The following is a 22014-nucleotide window of genomic DNA, read 5'->3' on the forward strand; positions in this document are numbered from 1 at the left end:
ACAGTGGTTTTTGTGCACCATTGTAGTATAACATATATAATTAATTTCTTTACAAAAAAAATATTATTATTTTGAAACAAATCATAAAGTTACATCATACAATGATAAAAGCAGTTGAGGCACAGTTTTCAATCGAATTTTATGTACAAAACTTATTTTATTTTGTTTACGTGATATCGTTGCGATATATAATAAGTTTTCAGAAATAAAAATACGTATAAAAAAAAATTTAAGGGTAGCTGTCAAATTTACACGAGCATACAAATTTGCACGAGTATATTTTTGTACAGAGACGTGTTTGCACGAGTAATTTTTTTTTTTTATTATTTATTCTAATTTTTTTTCTTTTTTGTTGTTTTTTTTTTTTTTACTACCACTGTTACCCCTAACCCTTACCAATGGTTGGTAAGTACTGTTTTTTTTTTCTTAATTATTTTTATAACTTTTAATCTTTTATTTATTATATATTTTTTTTTAATTCTCTGTTACCCCTAACCCTTACCCTTGAATGGTAAGTTTTAGATTTTTTTTTTTATTAAAAGCTTTTTTTTTACTTTTAATTTTTAATTTATTTTATTTTTGTTTTTTTACTATCACTGCTACCCCTAACCCTTACCCTCGGTCAGTAGCTTTTTTTATTATTTTTTTTATGATATTTATTTTTATATGTTTCTTTTTTATTTTTACTATCACTGTTAATCCTAACCCTTATCCCCGGTCATTATTTTTTAGTTATTTATTAAATAATTGTTTATTTTTTTTGTGTTTTATTATTTTACTTCCGTGCAAAATAAAATTCTTGTAAATTTGGCTACATGCAAAATAGGCAACGTTCAATTTTGTCACCTTGTGCAATTTAGTAGCCTCGTGCAGCTTTGTTTTCGTACAATTTTGACCCGTTTCCCTTATTTAAAAAGAAAATTTATAGAAGATACTTAATTAAAAATGACCTCCAATTAAAATTGCATTTAATGTCTAAATACTTATTTTAAGATACCTGAAGTTACGTGAATAAAGTAATAGAAAAGTATGTGTAAAGCTTAAAAATTTAAGCCATTTAAAATAATAAAACTTACACTATATATTCTCGAGTTGTAGATAAAATGCAAAAAAAAGTCTTAAGGGTATTTATTAGTAATTTTAAATTTTAATTAGATATTCTCGAGTTGACAATTAAGAAAAAAAGGGTTTTAGGTGTTTTAAATTGTAGCGTTGTTGGAGGGGGACATTGCCTTTTTAATTTATTCAAAGTAGGGAGTACTTGGGTGATGTTTGCTAGACTTATAAGTATATATGATTTAGATTTGTTTTTGCTTAATTAAGAAGAATGTGAAAAAAATAAATAAAAAAAAGTTTGCCGTCAAATAAAACAATTTCAACAAATGCTTTTCGATTTTTTTACTTAAACAGTAATAAAATCACTTACACATGTCCTCGACTTATAATTTATGTCTTAAATGAAAGCTTATACTTATGAACATATATTTAAAGACATAGTAACTGCCTTTGGTGTATTATGACGTCATAATCACCCTAAATGTGCAAAATTTGTCTGTAAAATGTAGGGGTAGGTAGTACAGTACATTTTTAAGGTCATATTGTAAAATTCAAATAAGTTTATATGTTTTGAATATGTCTTTGCTTAGTGATAAAGAATTAATAAAAAAAAAAACAAATTATCATTTTGCAAAAAAAAAGAAGTTTCTGCAAAAAAAAAATGATTTTTCAACCCCAATATCACATATTTTTTGATTTTTTGACTTAAACAGTAGTAAAAATACTTATACATGTCTTGGACTTATGATTTATATCTCAAATGAAAGCTTATAATTATAAGCATGTATTAATGACATTTTAACTGTTTTGTTGTATTACGACAACATTATTACACTAAATGTGCAGACTTTGTCTGTAAAATCGTACTTTATTTTTTAACATAAAAAGCAAATTCTTCTGCTTTTTTACTTTTAGTTTTTTGGTTTAGAATATAAAATGTGTCAAGTCTGCTAAGCAGAAAAATATTTCTGATGTAATGTCATTTCAATTGTATTTTGATATATATATATATAAAATACATTTATAATCACTTTCCGTTATTAGAAATTATGAATTTTTGAGAGCATTTTATATAAGTAAATACAATAACAATTAACTCCTATGAATTTGAATTTAAAATATATTTGATATAAAGCTTTAAAATTAGACAATTAAAACATTTAAACAAACTAACAAATTAAGTTTTAATTTATTTAGATGTACAATAATTTATAGACTTAAATTAATAGTAACTTGAAAACAATAACATACTTAAGGCTAAAAAAAAATACAGATAAACATGTATTTTTTAATTAAATAAAAATTCTTAAAATTAAATAACTAAATTACACTAATATTAATAAGTTTACATGTGTTTTATATGACATAAAAGTTTGGATCTTTTACTTTTAGACAGCTGCTCTCAATAATCATAATTTCTTATATATATTTGATTATATAGATCAACATAAAATTGAAATGTCATTACATCAATAATATCTTTCTACTAGCTGACTTGACACATTTTGTATTCTAAATCAATAACTTGAAACAAAACGGCAAAAGAATTTGATTTTTATAGTAAAAAAATAAAGACAATTTTCAGACAAATTTTGCATATTTAGTGTAGAAATGACGTCATTGTACAACAAAAGCAGTTAAAATGACTTCAAACGATGCCTACAACTATAAACTTTCATTTAGGTATAGATTATAAGTCTGGGACATGTATAAACAATTTTATTACTGTTTTAGTAAAAAAATCGAAATTATGTAATTTTCGGGGTTAAAATCAGTTTTTTAAGCAGCAACTTTTTTTTTTTGCAAAATTATAAAAAAATTTTCACATTCTTTTTAATGAAGCAAAATCACATCAAAATCATATGTACTTGATTGAATATTACAATATGACCAAAAAATTCGCTGTACTCCTTATCCCTTGTCAAAGGGGCAGTTTGGAAAAAAAGTTTAGGATACCCTGGTGTAGGGGGTTGAGAAAGTCGGGTAATAAGGGGTCATAATGATGAAAAATACCATAGGGTAACTGAAAAGTTAAACACAATAAGTTTTTACATAATTTTAATCCTAATAAGTCACAGTAAGTTGGTAACAAAGTTTAATTCAAGTGTATTGACCCAATATAAGTCCCAATAAGTCACAAAACGTTTTGAAAAATTTACGTCTACAAAGCCACTATACAACTAACAAGTTTTAAGTCCAACAAGTCAAAGCAGAACTAAAAAATTTTAAGCGCTGAAAGTCACTATAGAACTGACCAAGTTTAGTTTACTAAGTCTATACAGAACTGACAAATGTTAGACCAAATAACTGACAAAATTATTGACAATCTTTAAGTACAATTAAGTCACAAAAAGTGATGACCAGGTCAGTCACAGTGAGTCATGATGAATTTTATTTAAGGCTCATTATCTTAATATTGTATTAGAAAAAGACAATAATTAATAATATCTAAACTGATAATAACAGTTATATACTGAAGATATTCAGAAGTTTGTATCGAAAAAAAATATATTTGTGTCAATATACGTATATTGTTGGCATAAAAGTTTAATTTAATTTTTTAAGTTATTTCCCTTATAATCTTAGTATTTTTATAGCTCGTTATTGAACTAATTACAAATTTAATATTTTAAAAATATTTTAAAAGGATTTTGAATACTAACTTTTTTTTAAATTTTGAGAGGTTTAAATCCATTTTTTAAGCTCCTTTTTCTTTTTGCTATATACTTAAATGTTTTCCACCTAACTAGTTTTAAGACTATTTCATTTCTTGTATGTTTTTTAATTTTTGATATTTTTCTGCTGTTTCTTAAAAGAACAAGGGGAAATTGCACTGTTTCACAATAAAAACTACTTTTCATCACCATTTGAGTAGCTCAAAGAAAGAAGAAGAGTATGTTAAAACTATCTTTGAACAAAAATGGAGCGAACGGGTATGAGATTGTCTTCGAAAATGTCAGAAATAGGAAGTGTAATGGAATACATGTTTTACTTGTTTCCATTTACTTTTAAATGTTTTATAGTATAAAATCAGTCAACCAGAAATCAAGTTGATCTCAAGCAAGTTTAAATTTATGAAATGTAGGTATAGTAATGATCAAAATAGGGTGTGTAGAGCTTCTAGTCAAAACCTCTCAGGTGTAGTTCTAGAACTGAATTTAACTGTTTTTATGTTATTTATTGAACAGTTGTTTTTAAATAACTTTTATTTCTTTGATGATTTATTGATTAGAAATTCAAACAGTTAATCTAATTTCGTTATACATTCTTTGAGTATAATTCACTTAGATGTAATTTATGTGTAAAGTTTTTGACCACATTTAAAGTATTTTTTGAAGTGTAAAGTTCTTTATATTTTTATTAGTGGTTGCATCTGGTTTTTAATATAAAATATGTTCATGCAGTTTCATGCCTAGTTTTGTTAAGAGTATCGAGTAATATTTAATATTCGTTAAATTAATGTTGTCGCTATCAACAAAAGGTTTCTACTTATACAATGTTATGGGCCAGGTTTATAACGCAACGTGCGCTTTAACTTGTATAATAGAAGTCCGCAAGATAACGCTTAAATTATAGTTGACTTAAATAAACTAATATGAACTACTTACTATTTACTAAATGTTTAGTAAATCAGTTACTTATACTAATTTAAACTGAGTTCGAATTTGTGATAATGATTATATTTACAATGAATTTACGAAACGAAAAGATGATAAAATACTGCACAACATTACACTAATAAACCAAATTATCAATTCTTTTAAAAGACGACAATACTCGAATAAAAGAAACTAAAAACTAAATGTTAAAACCAAACTCAAAAAGTGTTCTAAAGTCGAAATCAACCATTACAACAACAAGATTGAAACCATTAAAACTTTAGTGCAGCGAAAAGCTGCACTGACTTCACACTGCTGCCATGCAGTAGAAACTAAAAGCCCTCTCTGTTACTCGAGACTGTTGAATTTATACTCGCTTGAGAAAAAAGAAGAAAGTAAAAAAGAGACAATTACCGCGTAAGCGGTACATTTTCTCCTCTTACCTTCCTACTTTAAGAATTTATTCTTGGTTTCCGAAAAAAACATTAATTTTTATTCATTAACACTTGTAAGAATGCTTAAAACTCCCTATATAGAAAAATTAACGAAAAACGACCGCCGATTTTTATCTCCTTAGTTTAAAAACCATTAATTTAAAATACACAAAATTAATAAAAGTATGATACAGTTTTCAAAATGACAGACAAATGTAGAAAGTTTAAAAAATTTCTTCGCTGCTGGAACTCGCTCCGCCCTTGTACATCTCCACGTCGTTTGACCGGTTTATGCTGATACGTCTCCTCGCCTCACCTAACGGTCTGTTGGCGCTACGGATTCCGTCTCCTTGCCTCACCTAACGGTCTGTTGGCGCTACGGATTCCGTCTCCTGGCCTCACCTAAACGGTCTGTTGGCGCTACGGAATCCGTCTCCTTGCCTCACCCAGCGGTCTGTTGGCGCTACGGAATCCGTCTCCTTGCCTCACCCAGTGGTCTGTTGGCGCCACGGAATCCGTCTCCTTGCCTCACCCAGCAATCTGTTGGCGCTACGGAACCGTCTCCTTGCCTCACCCAGCGGTCTGTTGGCGCCACGGAATCCGTCTTCTTGCCTCACCTAGCGGTCTGTTGGCGCTACGGAATCCTCTGATCCGTCTCTCCATACATCTCCTCTTTCATCTCCTCGTTCCTCACCTCGTACATAAGTCTCCTCTACCGCTCCTTGCCGATTCGTTTCTCGAGCCGTTCGTGCGAAAGTGCAATTAGAATGTACGTCACTACTTGATATCAATTTTAAAAACAAGGTAAAACATTAAAAGATAAAAAAATTCAATTTACAAACTTATATGCTACTAGTTAGCAACAACATTACATTAATCAATTAGTCTATTTATATTTTAACTTTAAAGTTTGTTAAGTTTCAAAGTAATTGAGAAACATTTTTGGCTCCAATCAATATACAGTAATTCTCTACAAGATTTAAAATAAAAAACATTTCACATTTTACACGAATTAGTTGACAAAACAAGCGTTCACATGCGTCTCAAAAGTTTAAACTTCTTTTCGTAAAAATATAGCCAGTGAACTTGTACTGATTTTGAAAACTTTAATATTCTAACAAATTTTAAACAAAATTGTTTTTTATTTTCAGATTTTAAATACCGGGTAAGACATTTAATAGCTAGAATGACCTCGTTAAAAATTATTTTTTGTAAGTACGGCTAGATTTAAAACAACAAAAAACATGCCAATAAAGTTTGTTACAAGCAATTAACAAAGTCATTGTAAAAAAAAAAACTTTAAATATTATAGTTTTAAGTCTGAATATGACATTGTTGCTAAATATAAAACTAAATTAAGTTTAATAAATTTAAGAAATTTCACTTCAATAACCGATTATGCACTCGAAAACAAGTTTTAATAACCTCATACAAATATTTTTACAAGGACGAACGAAAAACAACAATGATTTTACATGCAGTTTAAAAAATTTATTATCCATTATAGTTCAAATTAAAACGATTGTTTGAAAACAAAGCAATTAAACTTTACAGTTGCTAACTTTTATAGACGTTTAAAACTCTTTTTGTTATAAGAAAGTTATATTATTAGAAGCCTTTAATTTCATTTTAATTTTTAATAAAATGTTTAAAACGATTGAACGATATTTAATTAATTTAACAAAACGCGGAACAACTTGAAAACAAGACTAACTTTTGTTTAAACTTGCTCGTACAAGTTTAAAACTCATTTTTAAAAACGCTTCAACAATGAATTGCAATAATATCTACACAACAAATACATTTTAATTCTAACACATGTCGATTAGCCTTTCCCCAAACCACTTTAACATAAAATTAAACACAATAAAACTAATTACCATTAGAAAAAAACAACTCAAATCTATCACAAACTCGAACTACTTAGTTGTTTTTCAAACTATAAATTTTAAACTCATTTTTATAAATTTTACAGACCTGATGACTAGGTTAAATAAATGCCATAAAGTTTATCGAATTTATACTATTATTAAATTAGGTTGATTCCACTCTGTCCCCATGTCAACATCTAAAAAGCGTAGAAATTTTAATGAAGGTATCTGTGTTCAATTCCAGCTATAAATAACTGGACGTCCGGGTCATCATGTCGCTATCAACCAAGATTCTACTTACACACTCTAGGGGCCTGTTTTATAACGCAACGTGTGCTTTAACTTGTATAATAGAAGTCCCCAAGATAACGCTTAAATTATAGTTCATTTAAATAAACTAATATGAACTACTTACTATTTACTAAATGTTTAATAAATCAGTTTCTTATACTAATTCAAACTGAGTTCGAATTTGTGATAATGATTATATTTAAAATGAATTTGCGAAACGAAAAGATGATAAAATACTGCACAACATTACACTAATAAACCAAATTATCAATTCTTTTAAAAGACGACAATACTCGAATAAAAGAAACTAAAAACTAAATGTTAAAACCAAACTCAAAAAGTGTTCTAAAGTCGAAATCAACCATCACAACAACAAGATTGAAACCATTAAAACTTTAGTGCAGCGAAAAGCTGCACTGACTTCACACTGCTGCCATGCAGTAGAAACTAAAAGCCCTCTCTATTACTCGAGACTGTTGAATTTATACTCGCTTGAGAAAAAAGAAGAAAGTAAAAAAGAGACAATTACCGCGTAAGCGGTACAATGTCATTATTTATTTATTATGTCTTATAGCGTGGTTGGTAAATATATTATATTCATACTGCTTATTAAGTTAGGTAACCAATTTTTTTTTAAGTTGTTAAAAGATATTCTTGTCACAGTATAATAAATAAAATTTACAAAAACAGTTTTTATATATTTTTAATTTTAAGTTTTAATTCAGTAATGATAATTTTAATCACAGCTTGAGTAGTGATTCATTACTAAAAAATGTTTTTTATATGTGTTTCTTGAAAGTATTTAATTGATGAGGTTAATGTAAAAAACAAATTATTACATTATTAAGATATTTAGTTGTTGCTTTTTATTAAGTTCCTAGTATTAGAACAATCGGTTATGTTTCTAATCAGAAATAATATTAATTTTTAGTATCACTTATTCTATATCAAAGATTCTTGATAGATACCAAATTATTACTTTTCAGCTACTGGTGTCAATAGTAGTTAAACATTTACAGTACTTTTAAAATTTATAAAATTAATTTTACTATTACTTACTTTTTCTAATTTTAATCTAAAATGTATTTTGCAATGAAGCCTCAGTATTCTGCATTTATTTATTTAAACCAAACGACAAACTTTCATATGTTAAGGACAAGACTGAAACCTAAAACTATAAAAATAAAATAACACTCAGTATAAAAGAAGCTGTTTATCATTTACACATATCATGGTAACAACTTCACAAAAAGTATACTGTATACTGTCATAAATAACCTGTAAAATATCCCAAATTGAAATAAGAATGTTGCATTTTACCAAAACAAAGACGAAATAAATCAACAGAACTAAACTTTTAGTTTTTAAATGATCGTTTTGGTTAATTTTTATAGTTTATTTAGTAATGTAAATGCTCACTAATTAATTTAGACAAACGTTTAGCATAGTTAGTAGAATTTAAAAAAATAATTTTCATATAGTTTTACAAAAATATCAATCAAATTAAAAGCAAAGAAACGCTTATTCAGTATTCAGAGTTTTTTTTTTTATTTTAATAATGTTGTTTATATTATTTTTATTTTTCATCTCGGTATTTAATAAAAAAACTTTAAAATTTATGCTCTAAACTTCAACTCAAACAACTTAATAATTTTACACATATCAAGATAAACAGGAATTTATTTGACAAGTTCAAAAACTGTGACTTGTTCTGTTTTCTGCAAAAACCACTGAAACCGCATTGAAATTGTTTTCATAGAGCTTTATAAACATTGGTGGCTTTTATAACATAAATGTGCCAAATTAATTTCAAAATAGAATAGGTAAATTATATTTAGCTAATTATTTTTGGCCATGTTAGTTTTTTTTCTCTTATTGTAATCTTTTCGATGGTTTGTATAATAATGATGAGTTAAATAAATTGTAAAATCAAAAAGTTTTCAATAAAGTTATTTAATAAAGATTTTTTAATCTTTATTGGTTCGTACAATTAGTTGATAAAATTGTAAAATTTGGATGGGTTTGTACAAATACTAATGTGTTTAATTAAAAAACTGTAAAATCGTACAGATTGTACAGTTAACATTTTATATGCCTTAAATTAAAGTAAGATCTCGCATTAAAAATAACTATCAAAGTTCAAAATTTAAATTTGTTTCTAAATAAAAAACAATGTAAAGTCGTATTTAATCAAGAGAAATGAAACTTTTTAATAATATAAATAATAATCTGTTTAAAAATAAATATCAATTTTATAGTGTCTTGTCTAGTAAGTATATCTAAAGCTTAACACAGCATATTTAAGAAATGCTACCATTGGTAAAAAAAATTAATATTCAAAGATACTAACAATAAATAAGTTTTTAATCAAAAACTACTTTTATACTCAAACAAACGCTTGTGGTATTTTAGTCATTTTTGAATAGTGAATATTAAAAAAAAAATTAAAGCCTTGATGTCAATACAATATAATCAATTGTATTGTAATTTTGTATGAGACAAATTGCAGCAACATCAATGAATTAGGGTTTAAAACACTTAAGATAAATTAAGATAAATAATTTATTTGAAAATTCTAGAATAGGTTAGGTGAGTTTGTGTTTTTAAAAAAAGACTTAAAACTGTTTTAAAAATTTCAGTCCTGTTTTTTTAAAGACTTGAACGTGATTAGTTCTTTCATTTGTAATAGTTTGATGTTTTGTGTTGTAATTTTCTAAAAACTATTCTTTTTTTGCAAAAAATATCAAAAGAAAATCCATTTAAGAATTTTTGCAGGATTTAAAATATTTATGATAACTCAGGACAGTTGTTGGTCTCTAAGAGTACTTTTTTTAGACTTAGAAAATTGCAGACTAGTTAATTGTAAAGCTGAATAATTATTAAAGAGTCTTAAAAGAAATCAAGTATAATTTAACTTTTAAAATTAGTTGTTCTAATTTTTCTCAAAATAAAGATAAAAAAAATAGTTAAAAGCTTATTTTTAACTAATGCAGAACTGATAACTAACTTTTTCTGTAAACTGTTTACTTTTTGTTAAAGAAATCATAGTTTAACTACAAAAATTGTTTACAAGTTAATTGTTAGAATACTTATAATTTATATATTACTATAATGTTCTTTACTTTTTTTTTTAATTAGAATTATAATACCTAAATATTTAAAACTTTTTGAATATTGAGTGAAACAATTTTATTTATAATAGTTAGAAATTGTTCATAAAAATTGAATAAACCTGGCTTGAATTAAAATGGCGCTATATCAATAACATGGTCAGTATTTAACGAAGTAGAAGACCTCAGAAAGTTTGATTTAATTTAACCTACATGATGTAAAAGAATGTATAGACATAACTTTGATTTTTTTTCAAGTATACGTATAGATTAGCTTATGATTTATAAGATTTATTCTCTAGATTCTTGACTACCATTAAAAAAAATCTGAAAAAGCTTACTAATTATTTTTAATAAAGAACTACATCTATTTAAATTTAATGCTGATGATATTTAATTGACTTTTTGAATATTGAAATAACAACATATAAAAGTTTGATCTTACTACTAAATAGTCAGTTGTAGCTGATAGAGAATCAGGGTTGCCACAAACTCAGAATATTCAGGTTAGTTTTGATTTTTTTAACTCAGGATAAACTTGGATGACTCAGATTAGTATTTTTTTTTTATTAAGGATCTTTCCGACCGCCAATATGGTGTTTTTATAAAAGACTCAGAATATTTGAAGAATTTCATAACCTTAGTATCTATTTTTCTAAATCTTGAATGAGATTTTGTTGTTCTGTATTAAATAATTCTATACCTCATAACCAATTAAAATTCAACAAAAATTTTTTATTGTTTTTGAAAAGTTTTAAAATTGATAAAATGTTGTTTAAAAATCAATTAAAGCGTTTTAAACTTTCATAATGACTCTGGACAGTTTTAAGCAAGGTTGCCACCCACTCTGGGTACTCAGGACAGTTTTAATTTTATTGAATTTCTCACGAATACACAGTTTAACCTAGGCTACTTTGAAATTTTTAATTAAATGATGTTTCAGGAAGACTCAGGCCAGTTTAGCTATTTTATTAAATATTTAAAATGAACCAATTTTTAACAAATTTTATTACAAGAATAAAAATCTCAGAGCATTTTAAAGGTTTTTTTCAAAAAAACTGTTTTTAGTTTTTGATCTAAAATAAGATTTAGTTGTTCAAGTTTTACTATATTGATATTTTTTGCTAACTTTTTTGCATGCTTTCAAAACAATTTTTTAATTTAACTTTTGTTTTTGTAATATCAGAATAACATATTCTTTAAACATAAGAATTAATGCTTATATAGCTGAGTGACGATTTGCGTATAGAAATTTGGCAACTATGGTATTTAAGAAATATTTCTCTAAGCGTGAGTATACTACTACTTGCGGTTATTGACTAAATTTTTGAATATTGAAATAACAAGATATACAAGCTTGATTTTATAACAACCTACCAGTTGTAACTAAAATAGTTGTTATTTTGAATCAGGGTTGCTAAAAAAATAAGAAAATCAGGAAAACTTTTTTTTTATATATTAGGATAAGTCAAAATATTTAAGCTAGTTTTGTTTTTTTACTCAGAATGACTTAGACCTATGTGGTCGTTATATAAACTTTTCTACACATTAGTGGATTGATGATAGTTATAAGAATTAAGAAAAAATAATCCCATTTTATTTTCTGGGTCTCGATTGAGCTTTATAGTTTAATATTCAATATTTTAACATAGCCTGATTGTTCAAAGACTTGTTTTTTTTTTTTAATTTTTGTAAAAATTTTTTTAATTTTATTTAGATTATCTAAAATGCTTTATTAAAGTGTGTTTTTTTTACGTAACTGTACATAAACTTTTTCAATTTTTAATTATTTTCAAGATTTGGCTCCTTAACATCTTTTTATAACTTTACAAATTCTAGAAGTTAAAACAATCAAAACAATAATATGATAAATTAATTTTTTCTATAAAGATTTTAACAGTTTAACAGTAACATGATAGATTGGTTACAATTAATAAAGTTTAAATAAATGAAAATATTTGCATATCTATATAGAAAACTTAAACTTATTATGACTTATTTGAGATTAATTTAATTTATAGACTTTATCAATAAAAATATTCTATGTAATTATTTAGTTTTTTAACTTCTTTTAAGCTTAAAAATCTTAAAAAGTTAGGATTATAAATTAGATTTCATATATTTTATTATTGTGCTTTTTAGATTTTTTAAATTTTTTATACAACAAAGACGTTTTTTCTATTTTTCACTACTTACTTATTTATTGTTGTTAAAGTAATTTTTTAGACAACGTAGTTTTTTTTTCAATGTTATAGATATATTTTCTTTTTTTTTTTAATGTTTTAATGCATGCTTAAATGTATTAAATTTAATACACTAAAACTGAATACAGACAATTAAAAAAGTTTATTATGAGTAAAACATATTTTAAAACATATCAACTTTTTAAGTTGGCTTAAAAAAAAATATTTAAAAACAATTAAGCAATAAAAACAGCACGTTTTGTTTTAAATTGTCTTATTGCTACTTAAAGCGTCTCTATTCATTTTTAAGCTTTTAAATTATTTTTCTCACTTTTCAGAGACGCACGTTATCAAATAGTTGCTTTAGCACTTCAAGTACCCTTTCTTTTTTATATCTGTTTTGTTCATAGTCTACAATTTATTTTGAAACTTTTTTTTTTCATAACCAATGGTTTGTTTCAACCTACAATGTTTTTAAAGGGTTACAAATAAAAAATAAACCACAATTGCACAACTATGACGACTACACAATTTGAACACACAAGAAAGAAAATAATTCCTGCATTGGTACGATCATCACAAGAAAATGAACAAAGGTTAAATGAAACTAAGTTAAAATATAAAATTTATTTAAAGTTTTTAAAATCATTTTGAAAAGCGTTTTTTTTTTGGTAATATAATTACAAAAGACTATGTTCTATTTTGTATAAAACTATTATTAACTTCAAGTTAACGTCAGTGATTAAGTTATAAATTGACTTGTTTTCAGAAAAAGCATTAAAAGCATATGGGCAAAACTTATTTTCAAATTTCACCTCATTCTTCACAAATTTAGATAAACAACTTGCTACCGTTTGTCAAAATTTGTAGTAACTTTTGAGATATAAGCAACAAAAGTTATATCATTTAAAAGGTCTTTAAGAGGCGCAAAATAGAGGGGAAAAAGATTATTTTACTTTAATCTTTTTCTTCCTTCAGTTTTTGTGCGATGTCGCAAACATTTCCTAGAGTAACTTCTAAAAAACCATTAAACAGCTTGTATTAAACACATTGTTATGTTTTCGGTAAAAAAAAAACTATATATGAAGTAAACAAATACAGTTTTCTTTAACTTTGAACATAGTTAATTTTGATAATTTTTCAAATAAAAAAGCTCTTACAAGTTGTACGTAATATTGAATAGTATTTTTCCAATAAATTTGAATTCAATTTCTTTAAGATAGAAGGAAGACATAGATTTTTAGTCTATTATCTAATATTTTTAGATAATATGACTTAATTTTTTCCATACTGTTGTATTTGATGTTTTTACAAAATGTGTTATACCTCCAAAGTTATTCAAGTTTTTTTTATTCTACGAAACGTATGTTAAAGTATATTCTTGTTTTGGATTAAAACCTCATGTTATTTTTTTTAATAGTTAGACCTCAGCTTAAGCCCTTAATACTTAACGTAAAGTTACTTTAAGACAAGCTCATAGAAACCTTATGTCGTTTTAGAGACTGCCTTTAAATTATACAAAATGTGTATTAAGGAAAGAAAAAGTGAGACTTCATTGAAACTAAATGCTTATACAGTTGTATATAGCATTTAAAAACACTGCTTAGTAATCTATTTATAGATAAACACTATTTCATTAGACAAGTATGTATAAAACCTGTAATCTGACTACAACCAACAATAAAAACAGTACAGATAGAGAGAATCCTCAACCAATACTTGAAGAACATGGTAATGACGCATTGAGTAGAAATTTATCATCAAAGATGTTACCTAGATCTAGTTTGGGTGACCTCCTTAAAAAACAATTCAATGAAATAGTAAATTTAACCAAAACCGTCAATAAAAACAGTTTAAATAGAGAAATCCCCAAACCAAAACTTGGAGGGCATGGTAACGACGCATTAAACCAAAATTGGACATCAAAGATATTACCCAGATCTAATTCGGGTGACTACCTTGAAGAAAAAGTAAATGAACTTGTAAAAATAGAAAGTAAAGAAGATGAGGTTGGTAAGATTCATGTCAGATGTTTGTACAATAAAATGAAGCATGTGGAGGTTAAAGAGAAATTGACAAAAAGGTTGTTATACTTTTTTTTTATTTATCAAATATTTAATGAAAATAGTTTTTTAATTTATTATGCAAAAACCACAAAACTTAAGATATAAAAAACAATGTAGCTGTTTGAAAGTTTTGTATTTATAAAACTTTTTTGTTAGAATTTAAACAATTTAAATAGCTTGTATATTTTTTTTAAACAACGTTAATTTTAAATTTCTTCCATGTTTCCAAAAATTTTGCCATAAATGTTTTATTTGAAACATACTTGTACCCTTGTACATTTCTAAAAGAGGTAAAATAGTAAGTCTCTAAAATATGAATTCTGAACACTCTTTCTTAGGTATGCATTAGTTTAAACATTGAAATTGGTAACGGACATTAAAGTTGAACTTAGTTATTTTTTTAGCGCGGTGAATCATATACACACAAAACAAAACATTTGATCTAACGAAACTTGGAGGTTTTACTTTACCAGTGAATTTATAAATACAAAAATGGCTCTAAAAGCTCTTTCACATCTTATTTGTGTTGCCTACATTTTTAATTAAGTTTAAAGTTTGTTTTTAAGAAATATACAGACATTGTTAAAAAGATCAAGAAAAAATTAATATATGAGCAAAAATACAACTAATATTTTAAAAATGATAAATTTTACAACTTCAAAGAGTTTTATTTTTAACATTAACAACTTTGCTTTTGTTTTAAAAAATAGAAATTATAAAGTTAACGAAGAAATTGTTTAATAAAGTAAAAAACAGTTTTTTTATAAAAAATACGAAGAATAAACTATTTTTAATAAATTTTGATGTTTTGACGAATTTAAGAAGTAGCGACTGAGTTTACAATTCTCCATTAAACTGTTGACAAATTACATTTTAATCCTTTATAGATGTAATAAAGGTTTTAAACTCAGTTTTTTACTAAAAAATTGTTATTTTTTTTTAATTTAATAGCATTTTTATTAAATGACCTCAACAGAATAGCTTAACAATTGGGTTACAAAGGCAATTTGAGAATGCCACACAAACATCTGAGTAGTGTATTGCAGCTCCTAGCGTCGTAAAACTATTTACAAAAAGAAATAACTTTATTAGTTTACAATCTACTAAAAAACAGTCTGTATGTTTTAAGTCTGTATATTAGAATTATAGTGTAATTTAACTTTGCAACGTTGAAATTTTAAAACTTTTTAAGAACGATCTACATTGTTTTTTCAGATTCGGAAGAAACTTCCCGAAAAAAATACCTTACAGATCAAAAGCTTTTTATGCTTTTTTGGAAAAAGATGGTAATGAAGTTTGTTTCTTTGGGTTTCATACTCAGGTGAGATAAATCTAAATGTTATCGAGATAAATTTACATTTTTAAATTTATAAATATTTGATTTACAAAAAAACAATTGGTCACTATCTGAGTAAAATTTCAAGCTTTTGCGTTTAAAAATTTTTTGTTTACAACATATAATACAACAAATAATTTTTCTCAGGAGTTTAAAGACTTTGAATCGCCGAACCACAACAGAGTCTACATATCATACTTGGACTCGGTTCAAGTTCTGAAAAAATCGATTCGTTCCAAAGTGTATATGGAACTGATATTAGGGTACTTTAAGTACTGTGGTGAGCTTGGGTTAGTAAAATAAAACGTACATAGAATATTACGGCTATAAGATTTATATTTTTCAACTTCATTAGCTCAAAACAATTTTCTTAACTAAATTTATAGAAACATGAAACAACAAAGTCGGTTTTTTATTGTTTGAACTAAATTTTAGAAGGAGAGCATTATGTTTTTGTTAAAAACGACAATAAGAAGAAATAAAATAAATAGTTGATGAAAATAAGTTCTAGTCTAAAAAAATTAAACAGAACAATATAATAAAATTGTTGAGTTAGAATTAACTTAGTTAAATTAAAGATAAAGTTTAAGACAATTAATACTAAAAATTTTTTAGAAATTCTCCGAGCCGACTTATACTTCCTGAGTACTTATATTTATTTAGATACAAAACTTCACCAAAAAAATTGTATATTTCAGATACAAGTATGGACACATATGGTCCAGTGCCCCGGAAGAAGGTCAGGATTATATTTTCAATGGAAAACCGCCGCACCAGTCCACCCTTCCTCAGAAAGTTCTTAACAAATGGTACAAAAGAGCGTTAGAACTAGGAAAAGTAGTTTTCTAAATACTTTAAAATATGATCGTAGCTCTAGTTTTAGTACGAACACATAATATTATGATAAACTAAAAATTACAAATATTTTGTTTTTAGAATTGGGTTTTCAATATTTTTTAAATGGTTATTAAACCAACTACAATTCTTAAAACTTAGTATTCTTAAAACAGTTTTCAACAGATTTCAAATTAGGCAAACTACAGACACATTTCATTCATTAAAATAACTAATGTTTTCTATTTTACCTGCGCAGACTAACGGGTCAATAAAAGGCCATCACATGCTCAAGTACGACCACGTCAGATCGGTGACGGAAGTTCCGTACTTTGAAGGGGACCACTGGCCCGACGAACTTGAAGAAATTCTTGCGGATGAACAGAACACTGGAAAGGAAACTGAATGGTCTTCAGAAGATGTACAGGATGAAAGTTTGATGGTAAAAGTAAGAAACTATTTGAAGACAGAAGAAAAGGTAAAAAAATATAAGTGTTAAATGTGATATTGAGCTCGTTTATAAATAAAAGTTAAGTATACCGTAAAGTGTTTTTTCAATTAGAAAAACAGACAAAAAGAAAGGTGTAGTAATTTTTTGACATCATAATAAAAGACTTTATTTATCAATTTTGTTTTATTCATAATATTTTTCTTTCAGAACAATTTCGTTGTCATGTTGATTAATGACGGGCCGGCAAGAAAAGACACGGACAAGGATATCGATATTGACCTGATGGAGACGCCGCAGAACTTCTTGCAGAAGTGCAAAGTGCAAGGTTGGAAATTTTCCAGCTTACAAGAAGCAGCCGTTAGTGAACTTTTTGCTTTATTTAATCAATCTAAGTTTTTTAAATGCTCTAGCATTTTATCAACTATCCGTTACATATATTAAAAAGTTTCGATCTTGTTACTATTGTTTAACAATTTTAATCACTATTGATATTAGTATTATTTAACTTTTTTCAAAAAGTTGTTGGTATTGATTTTTAAAGTTTTTATAAATTATTTACGTTAAAAGTTTTGGAAGTTTTAATAACTTTATTTGTTTTATAAAATGTGTTTTTTACGCAATTAAAGTTTTTATATTTAAAAAAAAAGTCTTAATTTATCGAGAAAAATTTGAATCTTTTTAAGTTAAAAACATTTTCCGTGCACCATTAAAATTTACAATAATTTTATCAGTTATTTTTGCTTGAATCATAAACATACCATGTTGTAAAACATACTTAATTCACATTATACATAAACTATTTTTATCAGATTTCAACAAAACACATGTTAATTGAGTTGCACAAAAGCTTACTACTGTAATTGTAGTAAAGGCTTGTACTGACTGTAGAAAAAAAGCAGAATAGAAAAACTGACCTTAAAAGCTAAACATAATGCCCTACAAGAACCAATTGACTTACAAGTATCAGTTTAAGAAACGCCCTAGAAATGCAAGGTACCCAAGAAAAAAAATAGCACTAAAAGATGAGCTATTTGTTAAGATTACACAATTAACCAGGAAAATTAAACACTATACAAGGAAAATAAAGTAAAAAAGAACAACAACATCAACTTGAAATGACCATCTAAAAAGAGCAAAAACGACTTAAAATAATTAAACTATTTTTTTTTTTAAGTAATGAAGTTTTCTTCTGATGTTCTGATCAACAGAAATTGCTCAACTGTGATCAGAACATCGGTAGGAAACTTGATTACTTCAGAAAAAAAATTGTTTTAAGACGTTTTTGCTCTTTTTAGATGTTCATTCCATTTATTGTTTTTGTAATTCTAAAAGGCTATTTAGCAAAGTACATTTTTATATGTATACTAACTTTTGCTTGACTTTTTTCATCGATTTAGTAAAAAAAATGTTGTAGTGTTGTTTTTACTATCGAACAAGCTCTTTTAGCAGCACACAATGTTTTATTAAGTTGAAAATCAGCTTTTATAACTCATTAGTATGCCTTAATTAGTTTGTTACTTGTTAACTTTTAATCTATCGTTTGAAAAAAAAAAGTTGTTCTAGCTCTCTTAACTGAGCTATTTTTAGTCTTATAGTTTAAATGAGTCTTATCTTAATATTGATTTTGAAACTTAATAAGTTAGTCTTTTAGTTTTGTAGTCTGCTACACTTTAAAAAAAAAATTAACGTTTTTATTGAGTTTTTGCAAAAGGATATATAGTATTTGTTTTAAATTAAGATTAGTTTGAATTAACAATATATATATGTATGATACTTTATATCCACTTTAACAACTCTAAATTTTTTGTTGAAAATAGTTTAAACTCGAATTAAATGCAATATTGTCAATAAACAAAATAAAACGTTTTGTGTTATAAACACTAATAAGTATAAACTTCTACAAATAAGTACAGTTTGTGATTATAATAAACTTTTTATATAGGTTTTTTATAACTTTGAAAAGATTCAACGTTTTTTTCTGAAGATTTAGAAACAATGTAATTACGTTTATAAAATTATAAATTCGCGTAGGTAGTTTAAAAGTTTAAGATTATATAAACTTAAGGTATAAAGAAAAAATAGCTATCAATTAAATATAAAAATTAAAAGGAACTTACGCTAGTTCAGTTCAATTAGGTCAATTTTTATATGCCTTGAGGTATTTCAAGTTTAATAAAGTAAAACATAGGCCGACTCATAGTTGCCTAATAGCAAATAATAATTTTTGTATTTGTTTAATTGACAGTCTTATTTTGGTCAATAATTTATACTTACTGCTTTCTCAATAGAAGTTTTTATTGGTGCATTGTATACCATAAATTGTATACTATTCGTTATTTAGTATATAACTTTTAATCCAAAAGAACTCTGAAACTTTTTTAAGTTTTATAAGAAATGAACCAAGACTAAAGTATTTATTATCTCTTAAAAGTTATTACATTTATTCTGTTACAAAATATTTAGAAAAATCATCTATAGATTCAAAACAATAACTACGGTAAAAAACAAAATTAAGTCAATCAGTCACTTTAAACCAGGGGTCGGCAAACTGCGGCCCGCGGGCCAAATGTGGCCCTCGAAGGATAAACCTGCGGCCGGCAAGCACGTTATTTTTTTGAATGGAATGCGGCCCTCGAAAAACATTGCAAAACACTAACACTATGACTATATGAAGATTTCAAATCTCAGGCCAAATTATCAATTTTTAGTTTTGGATTGAATTGCCTTTTTTATACTAAAATATCAGCCTTTTTTTTTACTCAAGCTGGCATTTTTACCTTAATGAGTGGCAAATTAAACTAATGATGTATGTTTTGTTCGATCTACAGTGTTCGTTTTCATTATAATATATGTAAAATTTAAAGTCTTGCAGCTGATATAATTTGAAATGCTATTTAATTAATTGTATACTTTTAGGTGTGAACAATTAGTGTTGCTAAAAAACTTGAAACACGGAAAAGTTTGAAACTTGACACTTTATGCTTAAAAAATCTAAAAAAACCTTAAATTTCAAACATTTTATACATGTAAATAAGTGAATTTTCGTTTTGGCACATAAAATTTACCATACAAATTTTTTTTTATCGAAAAACACATCTAAAGTAGCTTAACAGTATTTTTCAATATTGTTATGTTATTTAAGACAATTATTTTACCTTTAGTTTTATTTTTTACTGATAATAGAAGCAAAAAATTGTACTTTCAAAAACTTTATATTGGTGCATCGCACCTTTGCTTTTAAAATATATTTGCCTATTGTTGTTTTTTGCATCGAACTAAACCTATCAGTTTTAAAAAAAAGTCAAAGTTAGTAAAAACATCTCTAGAAGAACGTAAGTATTCTAGTAAAATCTAGAACTAAATGAACAAATTTTGTTCTATCAGTACTCTCATCTTAACAGATTGATTACTATCCTAATTTTATTTATGCGGCTTTATAATCTTCAGAAATTTCCTAAACCCGACTTCTTGTTGTCATTGAATAAATAAACAGAAATATTTTGCTACCGCCAACACAAATTCTTTAAAAAAGTTTAAAATACTAATTGGTAACTTCTTTATAGTAATTAATTTTGCTACTTTATAATTTGCCTTAAAAAATTTTACTGATCAGTCTGTAGTTACTAAAAATAATCATGTGCTTTATTAAAACTGACTTAAGCTATTTTATTTCCGAAAACTCATAACTAACGTTTTTTAAGTTTGTAGCTCGTTTTATGTTTCACATCTACTCTTTTTAAATGCAATATTTATATTGCAGATAAAGATTACTATAATGCTTAATAAATTTTTTCTACTTCATTAAAGCCTTAATAAAATTTTATATTTTTTTTAAAAATATTTGAGAAACTTGATTGTCAATTCAAGCTGACTTATAATGATTTTCTTTGCTATCTTTTTAATTTACTGTCAATAAACTTTGTAAATTCCTTATTTTCTAAACTTTATTTTTAACAGCGTTGCCAAACACACAGGGTAGTTTAAAATTTTGAAAAACTGAGACTATTTTGAACCTATTAAAGATATTTTTAAAACTCAGGTGTTTGTTAAGCATCTATTTTAAATACTTTGAATAAATCTTCGAAATCTTAGAACATTTTTAGGTCTGTAGTGTAGCTCACTAACTGTTTTTTTTTTTGTTCTTAAATATTGTGAATTTTTTTATAATTATTATATTTTAGTTAGGTATTTAACCTTGATTAACAGCAAATTTTTAATTTTTTTAACTTCAATAAACTTAAGCTGGTTTGATATAACTCAGAAATTTTTAGCTTTTAAATTGGCAACTATGAAAAAAACTAATTAATTACTAATAATGTATTTTATTATAGTATTTGACGATTTATTATGTCAAAGAATTTGTTTTAGTATTTTTATGATACTAAAAGGTTTTATTTAATTAACTAACTACTGAGTTTTAAATAAGGTGAAAACGCAAAATGTTAAGACGCAAAAAATTATTTTCAAATGTTAATATTTTTAAAATATAAAAATGCGGTTCATAGTATGAAAAATATTTAAAAGTGTCCGAATAATGTTTTTCAAGCTCGGTTATTGTAGATAGTTAGGTTGTAAGTAAAATTTAAAAAAAAACATTAAGTTTAGCTTATTAAGTGTTTAAGAAAGTAAGTATTTTATTAAAACTTAAGTATATTAGTCAATATAAACTTATTCTAACAAAAATTTACAATTTAAATTTAAACTATGTCTAGATAAAAGTCGTTACAAAGTAATTAAAAGTATAAATTTTCTGTAAAGTGATTAAAACTAAACCCAAAATATT

Source organism: Thalia democratica, chromosome 1, assembly GCF_965202585.1.
Source record: "Thalia democratica chromosome 1, ktThaDemo2.hap1.1, whole genome shotgun sequence".
NCBI lineage: Eukaryota > Metazoa > Chordata > Thaliacea > Salpida > Salpidae > Thalia > Thalia democratica.